The 14,371-nt window shown below is 38.0% G+C and overlaps 1 protein-coding gene across 1 annotated transcript in view; it reads left to right on the top strand.

Annotated features, from left to right (window-relative positions):
- TEX11 (testis expressed 11) overlaps positions 1-14,371 on the top strand; it is a gene marked incomplete at both ends in the record, with an annotated part of 320,506 nt that overhangs the window by 69,200 nt on the left and 236,935 nt on the right. The gene's annotated exons all lie outside the window — the stretch shown is intronic.

Raw genomic sequence — 14,371 nt, 5'->3', positions numbered from 1 at the left:
TATCAGCCAAGTGCCTGGGACACCAATGGTTGGGAATTTAGGGTTTTTTAAATTATAATCTTATAGGTACTTGATGCTCTGTTCTCTTTTTTTTCAGTCTTTTTTTCCTGTCTGCTTTTTAGACTGGATAATTTATATTGATCTATTTTCAAGTTTACTGTCTCTCTCCTTTTTCACATCCATTCTGCTATTGAGTCCATCCAATGAGGTGTTTGGGTTTTTTGTTTTTTAATTTTGCTTATTATATTTTCCAGTTTGAACATTCCCATTTGGTTCTTTATAGCTTCTATTTCAGGTGTTAGCAAACTTTCTGTAAAGGACAAGGTATCTTTTAGGCTTTGTGAATCACGTACAGTCTATGTTGCATACTCTTTTTCAACAATCTTTCAAAATGTAAAAATAATTTTTGCTCATAGTCTGCGTTGGCCCACACCTTGCAGTTTGCTGATCTCTGTTCTGTTTATTTGATGAGAGTTTCTGTTTTTCTGTTTCTGTTGAGAGTGTTCATAATTGCATGTTCAAACAGTTTTATAATGGCTGCTTTAAAGTTCTTACTTGGTAATTCCAAATTCTGTGTCATCTCATTGTCAACTTCTGTTGATTGTCTTTTTTCATGTGAGTTGAGATTTTTAAGGTCTTCATAGATTAGTTTTTTATTGTGTCTAGATATTTTGAATATTATGTTATGAGCCTCTGGGTCTTGTCTAAATTTTATAGAAATGTTGATGTTTTTATTTTAGCTGTCAATCAACCTGGTTAAATTCATGCCACAGTTTTCAAATTCTGGGGGCTGTGGTTCCAATATCAATTTAGTTTTCAAAGCCTGTGCAGTGCTATTCAGATTTGTCCTGCATGTGCAGGACACTCATTGGTCAGTCTGGTACTAGTAGATGTCTGTCCCTTAGTTCAGTTCTCACAGTCTTTGGTATGCTAATCAGGATCAGAACCATGCTTGCTCAGGCTGTTTATAAACAACATGATGGTGTTACTTTTCTGGACTCCCCTCTCCATCATCTTTTTAGTAGTTTCTGGTTCCCTTGAGCTACCCTTTTCAGTCCTCCAGCCAGTGACTCTCCATATCTGCAGTCAGACTACATCTGGGGCCAACCAGTGGGAAGTCAGAGAGGAAAAAAGCAATGTTTTTTCCCCATCCTCTTGGAACTGAAGCTCCCTGAACGGAGAGAAAGGTTTCTCTCCTCAAAGTTTCAATTCTTGTGGTTTCCCCTAGCTGCATTGTTGCCACCATGGAATTGCCTGGGGACCGAGTCACAGAGAATGGAGGAAAGAAAAAATAAAAACCAAAACAGGATTTCTGTACTCTCTCTGAATAACTCAAGCCAGAACTAGAGATGCTTTCTCAGTCTGAAGCACAATGCTCACTGCTTAGTTTTTGGCTGTGCATTAATTTAGACTAGGGTATACCAGAGGAAAAGAATGGTAAATTCACTACCAGGTTGGTGTTGCTTTGAATTCTGGTATTCTTCCCCTATCTGCTTTTTGTTCTTTTCTCTTCCGAGACTTTGAATAGCTCCATGAAGTTAGTTCAGGTTTTATAGTTAACATTCAGTGGGAGAGAAAGGGTGGCATGTGTTTATTACATCTTACGTACTCAGAACTGTAACTGCATTTATTTTGATACTCAAATTTTCCCAGATTTGGCCACTAGGAGCCCCTTTAAGCTGACTTCTATGTCTTTTTAACATATTGCCATCACTTGTGAACATTTCTTTCCTTTCTGGCTCACTAAAATGTTCCACGCTCATCCTGTACTCTGCTGCTCAAGCCATGGAATTAACTCTTTTTCTCTCAGGAGCCTTGGTTCCTTTTGGTGGAAAATGTTATTCAGAAGCCAAAATCTGGGCACTAGGTGTGCTTATTGTTTTGGGGTGTCACTGCTGTCAGATCCTCTCAGTGAACTGAGCATATTATATACACTTACACTTGTTTATATACATATATATTTATATATAATATATACATATGTAATATATACACACATTTCTACCCGTATTTATCTGTCATCTATCTATCTATCATCTATCTATCTATCTATCTAATCTACTGAAAACCATGATACCTTCAATTCTAGTCCAACACCAAAGTATTCATCTTAGTGTTCTTCCTTTCCATGTTTCTAATTGTCTTCTCCAGTAATGAGGAACCTGGCTTCTATTAGCCTTAATATATTTGCTTATTTAATCAGTCCCTCTGTATGTAACCAGTCTCCCATCCCCTCTGCCACCCTCTCCAGTGTGAGGGTGCCCTACTCTCCCTGTTCATGCTCTGAATCTTTATTCTGGGTGTACATCCTCCTCACCCTGGTCCAACACCGTATGCCTGGCCATTACTCCATGTAGATGCTCTGTTACTGGGCTCTGACTCTCTATGCTCATCCCCTGGGTGAATGAACAATACATTCTTATACTGCTAGAATCTTATCAAGGAAACCACGCAGTCGCCAGAGTCTCTCTCCCTCTGGAAAATTATAGAGCTATAAAAATAAATTCCAAAAATCCTGTAAGTCAAGTGATTATGTTACAGAGAAGAGAAAGTATACACAGAAACTGGGTATGAGGCATGGCTGACTTGATGTCAACATGTCTCTATTCCTTAGAATAGGATTTTATGAAGTTCTAAAAAACCAAAAACCAAAATACCTACTCTAAAGTAAAACTTAATTAGCTTCTATTTTAAAGTACATGTATGCCACACAACACTTCTAGGAGCTTGATGGAAGTGTTGCAAAATCATTGAGAATCATGCGAAATAATGAAATGGTTGGAAATAATTGGTTTGGTGTATAGCTTATGTAGGTGCATAGTGAAAAAATTAACTGGATTAATTGGGACATAGTGATATGTTGTTTAACTGAACTTCGTTTTGTGAGAGTTAGAAAATTCTAGTAATTTAAGCATTTATTTAAAAGTTTGCATATACTTACCTTGGTAAGTAGAACATAGAGACACTTTCTTTGATATTTGAGACTCTTGTAATTACTCAAAACAAGGTTCATGATCTGTGTAGAATATTATAGAAGGGGCTACTTACTAGTGTGGCCAGTGGTAAGATACTTCACTGCTCTGAAAATCATTGTCCTCATCTGTAAAATGATTGCATGACAACAAGTTCACAAGTGTCCCTTCAGTACAAAAATTCCTACTTCTTGATTTAGAGAAGCCCTGGGCCAGATCCTAGAATGTATGTGTCTGTGTGTGCATTTTTTTTTTTTTTTTTTTTTTTTTTTGCGATTCGCGGGCCTCTCACTGTTGTGGCCTCTCCCGTTGTGGAGCACAGGCTCTGGACGCGCAGGCTCAGCGGCCATGGCTCACGGGCCCAGCTGCTCCGCGGCATGTGGGATCTTCCCGGACCGGGGCACGAACCCGTGTCCCCCATATCGGCAGGCGGACTCTCAACCACTGCGCCACCAGGGAAGCCCTATGTGTGCATTTTTAATGGCAGAAATCTCTTAACAGGGTTGTTTACTTATTTAACTATTTCTCCTCAAAGTTTGAAACTTTAATCAGAATTTTATTTTCATTAGTTGATTTGTGTGTTCGACTTGCTTTTATCTTTCATTTCTATTCTTAGCTTGCTCTAGAATTTATTTTCAGTGTAGAGTTCTAATTCATTATGAAAGTTTCATTTACACAAGGAAAATGGCCAGTGGGCCTCTGGAACCCTTCGAAGTAATTAATTCAAGATTCAGCTAGATTTCATTGCTATTCTGTAGGGGCACAAAGCTTTTAAGTGAAGTCTAGGCTGCCTGGACTTTATTACCGTGATTTTATTCTCTTGCCTACTTAAACTTACCATTTTATAGCCAAATATTTGAAACATATGTGTAAGATTGTGTACGTCTCTCCTTCCATAGTAAAATCTAATCTTATAGCACACAAATGAATTACTCCTCTGAAAGTAAAATTCAGTTTTCTGCCTGTTGTGGCTAGTGGGATATGATTGCATTCTCTTACCCTTCCCACCCACTGCTTCGTGTATCTGGGAGAGCGTTAACTCACTTAAGGGTATCAACTTCATTACAAACTCAGAATCATTTGAGCCTTAAATATGACTTACTGGAATCTTTGTAATGGCATGTTCCATTAAATGTTAAGTGAGTTATATACTTTTTAACTAAATACATATAGCATATGGAAAGCCTGGTCAGACTTGTTTATGTTCTTGGCTGCAGTGAGGCTCTTTATGTAGCCATTAGAACATTAATGCTTCCAACAAATATCGATGTTTATTTTTAATTCAGGCTATCATTGTTATTTTTAAATGTATATGGTTAACTCCTTTTTTTTTTTTTTTTTGCGGTATGCGGGCCTCTCACTGTTGTGGCCTCTCCCGTTGCGGAGCACAGGCTCCTGACACGCAGGCTCAGCGGCCATGGCTCACGGGCCCAGCTGCTCCGCGGCATGTGGGATCTTCCCGGACCGGGGCACGAACCCCTGTCCCCTGCATTGGCAGGCGGACTCTCAACCACTGCACCACCAGGGAAGCCCTGGTTTACTTTTTATGCCTACTTTTTATGCATAATTTTAATTTTTTATCAGTGTATATATGTACATAGTTTAAAGAGAAAAATAATTCTACAATTCACGTTTCAAAATTACCTGTCCCACACCCCTCTTCTTTTAGTACCTTTAAAATGTTATGCTACCATCACTTCTATCTAGTTACAAAACATTTTTAGCACCCCAAAGTAAAATCCCATACTGTTGGAAACACCAATCTGCTTTCTATATCTGTGGATTTAATTTGTGACTGAATGATATTCCATTGTATGGATATACCACAGTTTCTTTATCCATCATTGGTTGATGGACATCTGAGTTGTTTCCACCTTTTGACTATTGTGAATATTGCAGTTATGAACATTTGAATACAAGTATCTGAGTACCTGTTTTCAATTTTTTTAGATATATACCTAGGACTGGAATTGCTGGGTCATATGATAATTCTGTGTTCAACTTTTTGATGAAGTGTCAAATTGTTTTCCACATTGGCTATATATACCACTTTACATTACCATCAACAATGTATGAGGGTTCCAATTTCTCCATTTCGTCACCAGTGCTTCTTATTTTCCGACTTTTAAAATTAAAGCCATCGTAGTGCGTGTGAAGTGGTATCTTGATTTGCATTTCCTTAATGACTTAATGTTGAATGACTTAATGTTGAACATCTTTTCATGTGCTTGTACAAATGTTCACCATTTGTATGGCCATTTTCTGTTCTTTGGAGGAATGTGTGTTCAAGTCTGTGCATTAAAAAATTTTTTTTTAATTAAAAAAATTTTTGACTGCACCGCATAGCTTGCAGGATCTTAGTTCCCCGAACAGAGATTAAACCTGTCCTCCCTGCAATGGAAGTGTGCAATGGAAGCGTGGAGTCCTGACCACTGGACTGCCAGGGAATTACCATTTGCCCATTTTTAAATTGGATTATCTTTTGGTGACTGAGTTGTAGTATTTTGGCTCCTACACCTGTGTCAGATATATCGTATGATTTGCAGATATTTTCTGTATATTCTGTGTTGTATATTCATTCTCTTGATAGTATCCTTTCACGTATAAAAGTTTAAAATTTTTTAAAGTTTTTTTAATGCTTTTCTTTTTTTAAAATTTATTTAATTTATTTATTTTTGGCTGCATTGGGTCTTCGTTGCTGTGCGTGGGCTTTCTCTAGTTGCGGAGAATGGGGGCTACTCTTCGTTGCGGTGCATGGGCTTCTCATTGTGGTGGCTTCTCTTGTTGCATAGCACGGGCTTTAGAGCGCAGGCTTAGTAGTTGTGGTGCACGGGCTTAGCTGCTCTGTGGCATGTGGGATCTTCCCAGACCAGGGCTCAAACCCGTGTCCCCTGCATCGGCAGGCAGATTCTTAACCACTGCGCCACCAGGGAAGCCCCAAAAGTTTTAAATTTTCATGAAATCCAACTTATTCACTTTTTCTTCCGTTGCTTGTGCTTTGGGGTGTCAGATCTAGGATTCCACTGCCAAATCCAAGGTTATGATCGTTTACCCATGTGTTTTCTCCTAAGATTTTTTTTTATAGTTTTAGCAGTTAAAATGGTAAGAATCTTTGACTCATTTTGACTTAATTTTTGTATATGGTGTTAGGTAGGGGTCCAAATTCATGTAGAAATCCAGTTTATCATTTGTTGAAGAGAGTAATTTTTCTCTTAATTGGTTTTGGCACTTTTGTCAAAAATCAATTGACCTTAGATGTCAGAGTTTATTTCTGTGTTCTCAGTTCTATTCCATTGGTCTCTGTGTCTTTTCATTATGCCAGTACCATACTGGTGTTTTAAATTTTTTTATTTTACTTATTTTTAAAATTTTATTTTATATTGAAATAGTTGATTTACAATATAGTGTTAGTTTTACGTGTGAAGCAAAGTGATTCAGTTGTACCTCTACATATATCCATTCTTTTTCAGTTTCTTTTTCCATATCGGTTATTACAGAATACTGAGTAGAGTTCCCTGTTATATACAGTACCATATTGTTTCAATTGCTGTAGCTTTGTTGTATTGTACATCTGAAAAACAGATGTTTGAGACTTCCAAATTGTTTTTCTTTTTCAAGATTATTTTGACTATTCAGGGTTCATTGCAATTCCATCTCAGTTAGAGGATTGGCTTTTCTATTTTTGCAAAAAAAGGTTATTGGGATTTCGATAGGGATTCCATTGAATCTGTAGATCACTTTGGGGAGTATTGCCATCTTAACAATGTTAATTTTCCCATTCCAGGAACATGGGATGTCCTCACATTTATTTGTTTTCTTTAGTTTCTTTCAGCAATATTTTATAGTTTTCAGTGTACAAGTCTCGTACCTTCTTGATTACATTTATTCCTAAGTATTTTAATCTTTTTGATGGTGTCGTAAATGGAATTGTTTTCTTACTTTCCTTTTCAAGTTGTTCGTTACTAACATATAGAAATATAACTGATTTTTGTGTGTTGATTTTGTATCCTGCAACTGTGCTAAATTCACTTATTCTAGTAAGAATGTGTGTGTGTGCACTTAGCTTGTGTGTATTCCTCAGTATTTTCTACATTTGAGATCATGTCATATGTGAATAAGAGATAATTTTACTTCTTCCTTTCTAATCTGGAGGCCTTTTATTTGTTTTCCTTGTCTAATTCCTCCAGTTAGAACTTCCAGTACCATGTTGAATGAAGTGGTGAAGGCAGGCATCCTCGTTCTTCATCTTAAGGGGAAAGTTTTCGGTCTTTTATCATTGACTATTATGTTAGCTGAGGGTTTTTCACAAATGCCCTTTATTAGATGGATGAAGTTCTCTTTTTTTTTTGAAGTTCTCTTTTATTTCTAGTTTGTTTAGAGTTTTTTTTCATGGAAGAGTGTCGGGTTATTGTTAAATGCATTTTTCCGTGTCAGTTGAGCTATCATGTGTTTTTTTTTCTTTCATCCTATTAATGTGGTGTGGTACATTGATTTATTTTCTTATGTTGGACCACCTTTGTATTCCTGGGATAAATTCCACTTGGACATGATGTATAAATTAATCCTTTTTGTGTATTCCAGGATTCTATTAGCTGTACGTACAGTAAGTCCCCTACATACGAACCTTCAAGTTTAGAACTTTCAAAGATGCGAACGTGTGTTTGCATGTCCAGTCATGTAAGTTAGTTCACGTGTCTGGTGTACATTGTCTGTGCATGCGTCCTCTACAAGTGGTTGTGCTTTTTTGTGCTTTAATGTACATTACTGTATAGAGCATAGTAGTACAGTAACTTTATTTCAAGCCCAGGATGTCTGGAAGCAAACGTAAAAGCAGCGGTGATGTAGCTGGTACTGCTAAGAAGCGCCAAGCGATAATGATGGAAACAAAAGTGAAAATAATTGAGAGAGTGGAGCAAGGCGAAAAGATGGTAGACGTTGCTCGTTATTATAACATGAGTCATTCAACCATCGGCACGATTCTAGAGAACAAGGACAAGATCATGGAACATGTGAGGTCTGCTGTGCCAATGATGTCGACAATAATATCGAAGAAGTGTGGACAAGTGATGGAGGAGATGGAGAAACTTCTCAGTGTGTGGATGCAGGATCAGCATCAGCATCAGCGTCGAGTCCTCCTCAGTTTAATGCTGATTCAAGAGAAAGCTAAAAGCCTTCAAGAGAAACCTAAAAGACTTGAGAAAGAAACATGGCGAAGAATCAGAGGGAGCATCTTTTAATGCCAGCCATGGGTGGTTTCATCGGTTCAAGGCTAGAGCCAGCCTTCACAACGTAAAAGTAAGTGGTGAGGCAGCGAGTGCAGATATGGTAGCTGCCTGGTGAGGCAGCGAGTGCAGATATGGTAGCTGCCTGGGAATTTCCTGAAACGCTTTGAGAAATTATTGATGAAGGCACGTATTTACCTGAGCAGGTTTTTAATGTGGATGAGATAGGACTGTACTGGAAGAGGATGCCAGACCAAAGTTACATCAGTAAGAAAGAAAAGTTGATGCCCAGCTATAAAGCAGCAAAATAGGCTAACTCTGTTGTTTGTTGGCAATGCTTCTGGCAATCTGAAGCTGAAGCCTTTCTTAGTTTATCATTCAGAGAACCCAAGAGCCCTTAAAAGCATAGCCAAGGGCTCTCTTCCTGTTGTGTGGAAGAGTAACCCCAAAGCCTGATTACACAGGCCATTTTCCATGACTGGTTTTTCCACCACTTTATCCTGGAGGTAGAGAAATATTGCTTGGAGAAGGACATCCCATTCAACATTCTTTTGCTGCTCGACAGTGCTCCAGGCCATCCCCCATTCATGGACGACTTTCATCCCAACGTCAGAGTAGTGCATCTGCCACCAAATACTACTGAATACATTGCTCATCCAGCCTATGGACCAGGGATTTATAGCGACTTTCAAGAAATGTTATTTACGTCACACTTTTCATCAGACAGTAAAGGTTAGTGACGAATCAGGAACAACTTTGCAGCAATTTCGGAAGGATGATAATATCTACAAGGCCATAAAAAACATTGACTTTGCTTTTTGTGAGGTTACGGCTGTCACCATGAATGGGGTTTGGAAGAACCTTTGGCCGCAGTTTGTTGACGATTTTTGTGGATTTGAGAAGGTAGATGAGGAGTCCAAAGAGGTCTTCAGCAACTTAGTGACCCTCAGCGAGAAGCTGGAGCTAGATGTGCAAGAGGACGACTGCACTGAACTCCTTGCTGTGCAACACGAGGAGCTTACTAATGAAGACCTGATGGAATTGGAGACCCAGAGAAAGGACGAAGAGAGACAAGAGGAAGAAGTAACTGAAGTACTGAAGAGATTCACGATGCAGGAAATGGCAGCGGATTTTCTTTATTTGAGGAGGCACTGTTAGTTTTTGAGGCATAGGACCAAACGTAGAACAGTGCGCGAAGGTTGTAGCAGCCGTTCAGAAAGCAGTCCAGTGGTATGGTGTCACCTATGACGAGAAAAAAAGAGCTACTACCCAGACATCACTGGACCGTTTTTTCAAGAGAGTAGATAGAATTGAATCCAGCAAGGAACCAGAACCTGTGCCACCAGCATCAGGCATGAGTGAAATTGCAGCTTGCCCTCCGTCACCTATTGCTGATGATCCTTCAGCTCTACCATCTCCCGCCTCCTCTCCTGTTCACTTCACTCAGTGCCAACCCCTGTATGCCAGCTGTTGTACTACTCTACTTTTCAAGGTACTGTACTGTAAGATTAAAAATTTCTTTGTGTGTGTTTTTTATGCATTATTTGTGTAAAAAAGTACTATAAACCTATTACAGTAGAGTACTATATATCCGATTGTGTTACTTGGCTAACTTTGTTGGACTTATGAACAAATTAGACTTATGAATATGCTGTCGGAATGGAACTCGTTTGTATGTAGGGGACTTACTGTATTTTGTTGAAGATTTTGCATCTGTATTCATAAAGGACATTGTAGTTTCCTTATTTTGTGATACCTTTATGTGGCTTTGGGATTAGGGCAATGTTGGCTTCATGGCATGAGTTAGGAAGGGTTCCCTCATATTGTATTTGTTTGGAAGAGTTTTAGAAAGATTGGTGTTAAATCTTCTTTAATTGATGGATAAAATTCACCAGGGAATCCATTTGGTCCTGGACTTTTTTCAGAGGAGTTTTTTGATTCCTGATTCAATCTCTTGTTATAAATCTGTTCAGATTTTCTGTTTCTTCTTGAATCAGTTTTGGTAGTTTATATGTTTCTAGGAGTTGTCCATCTAGGTTATCTTACTTCTTGGCATACTATGTTCATGGTAATTTCTTATAATCCTTTTTATTTCTGCAAGGTCCATAGAAATATTCCCACTTTCATTTATGATTTTAGTAATTCTTTTTATAAACTTCTTTTTTTGTTAGTCTAGCTAAAGGTTTGTCAGTTTTATTGATCTTCCAAATAACAAACTTTTGGTTTGATTAATTCTATTGATTTTCTTTTCTCTGTTTTATTTATCTCCATTTTTTTTATTATTTTCTTCCTTCTGCTAGCTTTTGGTTTAGTTTGCTCTTCTTTTCCTACGTGTTGATTTGAGATCTTTATTTTTAAAATTTATTTTATTGAAGTATAGTTGATTTACAGTGTTGTGTTAATTTCTGCTGTACAGCAAAGTGACTCAGTTATACATAATTCTTTTTCATATTCTTTTCCATTATGGTTTATCACAGGATACTGAATATAGTTCCCTGTGCTATACAGTAGGACTGTTGTTTATCCATTCTATATATACTAGTTTGCATCTCCTAATTCCAAATTCCCAATCCATCCCTCCCCCAACCCCCTCCCCCTTGACAACCACACGTCTGTTCTCTATGTCTGTGAGTCTGTTTCTGTTTCATAGATAAGTTCACTTGTGTTGTATTTTAGATTCTGCATATAAGTGATATCATATGGTGTTTGTCTTTCTCTTTCTGACTTCACTTAGTATGATAATCTCTAGGTCCATCCATGTTTTTGCAAATGGAATTATTTCATTATTTTTTGTGGCTGAGTAATTAATATTCCTTTATATATACACCACATCTTCTTTATCCATTCATCTTTTGATGGACATTTAGGTTGCTTCCATCTCTTGGCTATTGTGAATAGTGCTGTGAACATAGGGGTTTATGTATCTTTTTTGAATTATAGTTTTGTAAGATCTGTTTTTTTAATGTAGGTGTATATAGCTATAAATTTCCTTCTGAGCATTGCCTTTGCTGAATCCCGTAAGTTTTAGTATGTTGTGTTTTTATTTGCATTCATCTCTACATATTTTCTAATTTCATTTGTGATTTCTTCTTTGACCCATTGGTTGTTTAAGAGTTTGTTGTTTAATTTACACATATTTTTGAATTTTCCAGTTTTCAAGTTTTATTCCATTGTGGTAGGAAAAGATGCTTTGTATGATTTCAGTGTTGTAAAATTTATTGAGACTTGTGGCATAACATATGGTCTGTCCTGGAGAATGTTCCATGTGTACCTGAGGAGAATGAGTATTGTGCTGGTTTGGGGTTGAGTGTTCTGTATATGTTTATTAAGTCTAGGTGGTTTATAGTATTGTTCAAGTCTTCTATTTCCTTTTTGATCTTTTGTCTGGCTTTGTACATGATTGAAAGTGAGGTGTTGATATCTCCAACTGTAATTGTAGAACTGTTTGTCCTTTCACTTGTGTCAGTTTTAGCTGCATATATTTTAGGGGTCTGTTGTTAGGTGTATATATGTTTATAATTGTTATATTTTCTTGATAAATTTACCCTTTTTTCAATATGTAATGTTCTTTGTCTTTTGTAACAATTTTTGACTTAAAGTCTATTTTGTCTGATATTAGTATAGGCACTCAGCTCTCTTTTGGTTCCTATTTGCTTAGAATATCTTTTTTTCATGTTTTCACTTTCAGTCTATTTTTGTCTTTGGATGTAAACTGAGATTTTGTAACCAGCATATAGTTTGATCATGATGTGTTTTAAAAAAAAAATTTAGCCAATCTGCCAATCTCTGCCTTTTAATTGGAGAGTTAAATTACATGTAATTACTGATAAGAAAGGTCTTCTGCCATTTTCCTGTTTGTTTTCTATATATCTATATATGTGTCTTATATCTTTTTCTTCCTCATTCCCTCCACTACTACCTTCTTTTTTGTTTAATTGCTTTTATCTAGTATTCCATTTTGATTTCCTTCTCATACCTTTTTCACCATATGTTTCAGTTAGTTTCTTATTGGTTATTCTGAAAAATATAATTAGCGTCATAAACTTGTAAGAATCCAGTTTGAATCAATACCTATTAGCTTCAACATTATACAAAAAGTCTGCTGCTATACATCTCCATTTACAAATTACATATTTGTATATTATGTGCCCATTAGCATAGACTTATACTTTTTTTTTTTTGCGGTATGCGGGTCTCTCACTGTTGTGGCCTCTCCCGTTGTGGAGCACAGGCTCCAGACGCGCAGGCTCAGCGGCCATGGCTCATGGGCCCAGCTGCTCCGCGGCATGTGAGAATCTTCCCGGACCGGGGCACGAACCCGTGTCCCCTGCATCGGCAGGCGGACTCTCAACCGCTGAGCCACCAGGGAAGCCCTATGCTTATTTTTAAGTGTATTTTTCCTTTAAACCGTATAGAAAAAAAAAAAGAGGAGTTATGAACCAAAAATGCAATAACTCTGACTTTTATATTTACCTAGTTACCTTTACCCTTATTTGTATTTATTTGCATTACTACCTAGCATGCTTTTATTTCAGCCTGAAAAATTCTATTTAGCATTGTAGAACAGGTCTACTAGAGACAAACTCTCAACTTTTGTGTATATGAGAATGTCTTAATTTCTCCTTCATTTCTGAAAGGATAGTTTTGCCACATAGAGAAATTTTGGTTGAAAGTTGTTTTTTCATCACTTTAAATATGTCATTTCACTGCGTTCTGGCTTGTATGGGAAATCAGCTGAAGTTTGAGGATCCCTTGTACATGACTAAGTGCATCTTGCTTGTTGCCTTCAAGATTCTTTGTCTTCTGATGGTTTGATTATAATGTGTCTCAGTGTGGATATCTTTTTTTGTTGTTTGTTTTTAATAAATTTATTTATTTAATTTTGGCTGCGTTGGGTCTTCATTGCTGCGTGTGGGCTTTCTCTAGTTGCGGCGAGCAGGGGCTACTCTTCATTGTGGTGCGTGGGCTTCTCATTGTGGTGGCTTCTCTTGTTGTAGAACACGGGCTCTAGGCGCAAGGGCTTCAGTAGTTGTGGCACGTGGGCTCAGTAGTTGTGGCTTGCAGGCTCTAGAGCACAGGCTCAGTAGTTGTGACGCATGGGCTTCGTTGCTCTGCGGCATGTGGGATCTTCCCGGACCAGGGCTTGAACCCAAGTCCCCTGCATTGGCAGGCAGATTCTTTCTCTTTTTTTTTTTTTTGCGGTACATGGGCCTCTCACTGTTGTGGCCCTTCCCGTTGCGGAGCACAGGCTCCGGATGCGCAGGTTCAGTGGCCATGGCTCACAGGCCCAGCCGCTCTGCGGCATGTGGGATCCTCCTGGACTGGAGCACGAACCTGCGTCCCCTGCATCGGCCGGTGGACTCTCAACCACTGCGCCATCAGGGAAGCCCTAGCAGGTGGATTCTTAACCACTGAGCCACCAGGGAAGTCCTGGATATCTTTGTGTTTATTCTATTTAAAATTTGTTTAGCTTCTTGGACTTGCAGATTTGTATCTTTTTATCAAATGTGGAAGTTTTGGGCCAATATTTCTTTGAGTATTCTTTCTGCTTTTTTCTCTGTCTTCTCTCCTTCAGGGACTCTGATTTTACATACATTGTTGTTGTCTCATGGGTCTCAGGCTCTGTTCATTGTTCTTCATTCCTTTTTCTTTCTGCTCCTCAAACTGAATAATTTCTATTGATCTAACTTTCAAGTTTGTTGAAAGCTGTGCTATGCAGCTGCTTCCCACTAGCTATCTACCTTATGTTTGGTAGTGTATATATGTCCATGCCTCTCTCTCGCTTTGTCACAGCTTAGGGGTAAGACAGGAATAAAGACACAGACCTACTAGAGAATGGATTTGAGGATATGGGGAGGGGGAATGGTAAGCTATATGAGGTATTTAAAGTAGTCAAACTCACAGAAACAAAGTAGAATGGTGATTGCCAGTGGTTTAGGGAGGGGCAAATGAAGGGTTATTGTTCAATGGGTAAAGAGTTTCAGTTTTACAAGATGAAAAAGTTCTGGAGATCTCTTGCACAACAATATGAATATAGTTAACACTACTAAATTCTACACTTAAAAATGGTTAAGATGGTATATTTCGTTACATGCTTTTTACCACAATGAAAAACTTTTCTTCTTTTACTATCATTTTACTGGGGTGTTAGGAGACAGCAGAGGTAGTTGTGTGTGC

This window comes from Grampus griseus, assembly GCF_964374135.1.
Source record: "Grampus griseus genome assembly, chromosome: X".
NCBI classification, from domain to species: domain Eukaryota; kingdom Metazoa; phylum Chordata; class Mammalia; order Artiodactyla; family Delphinidae; genus Grampus; species Grampus griseus.
This window is presented reverse-complemented; position numbering and strand designations above follow the sequence as displayed.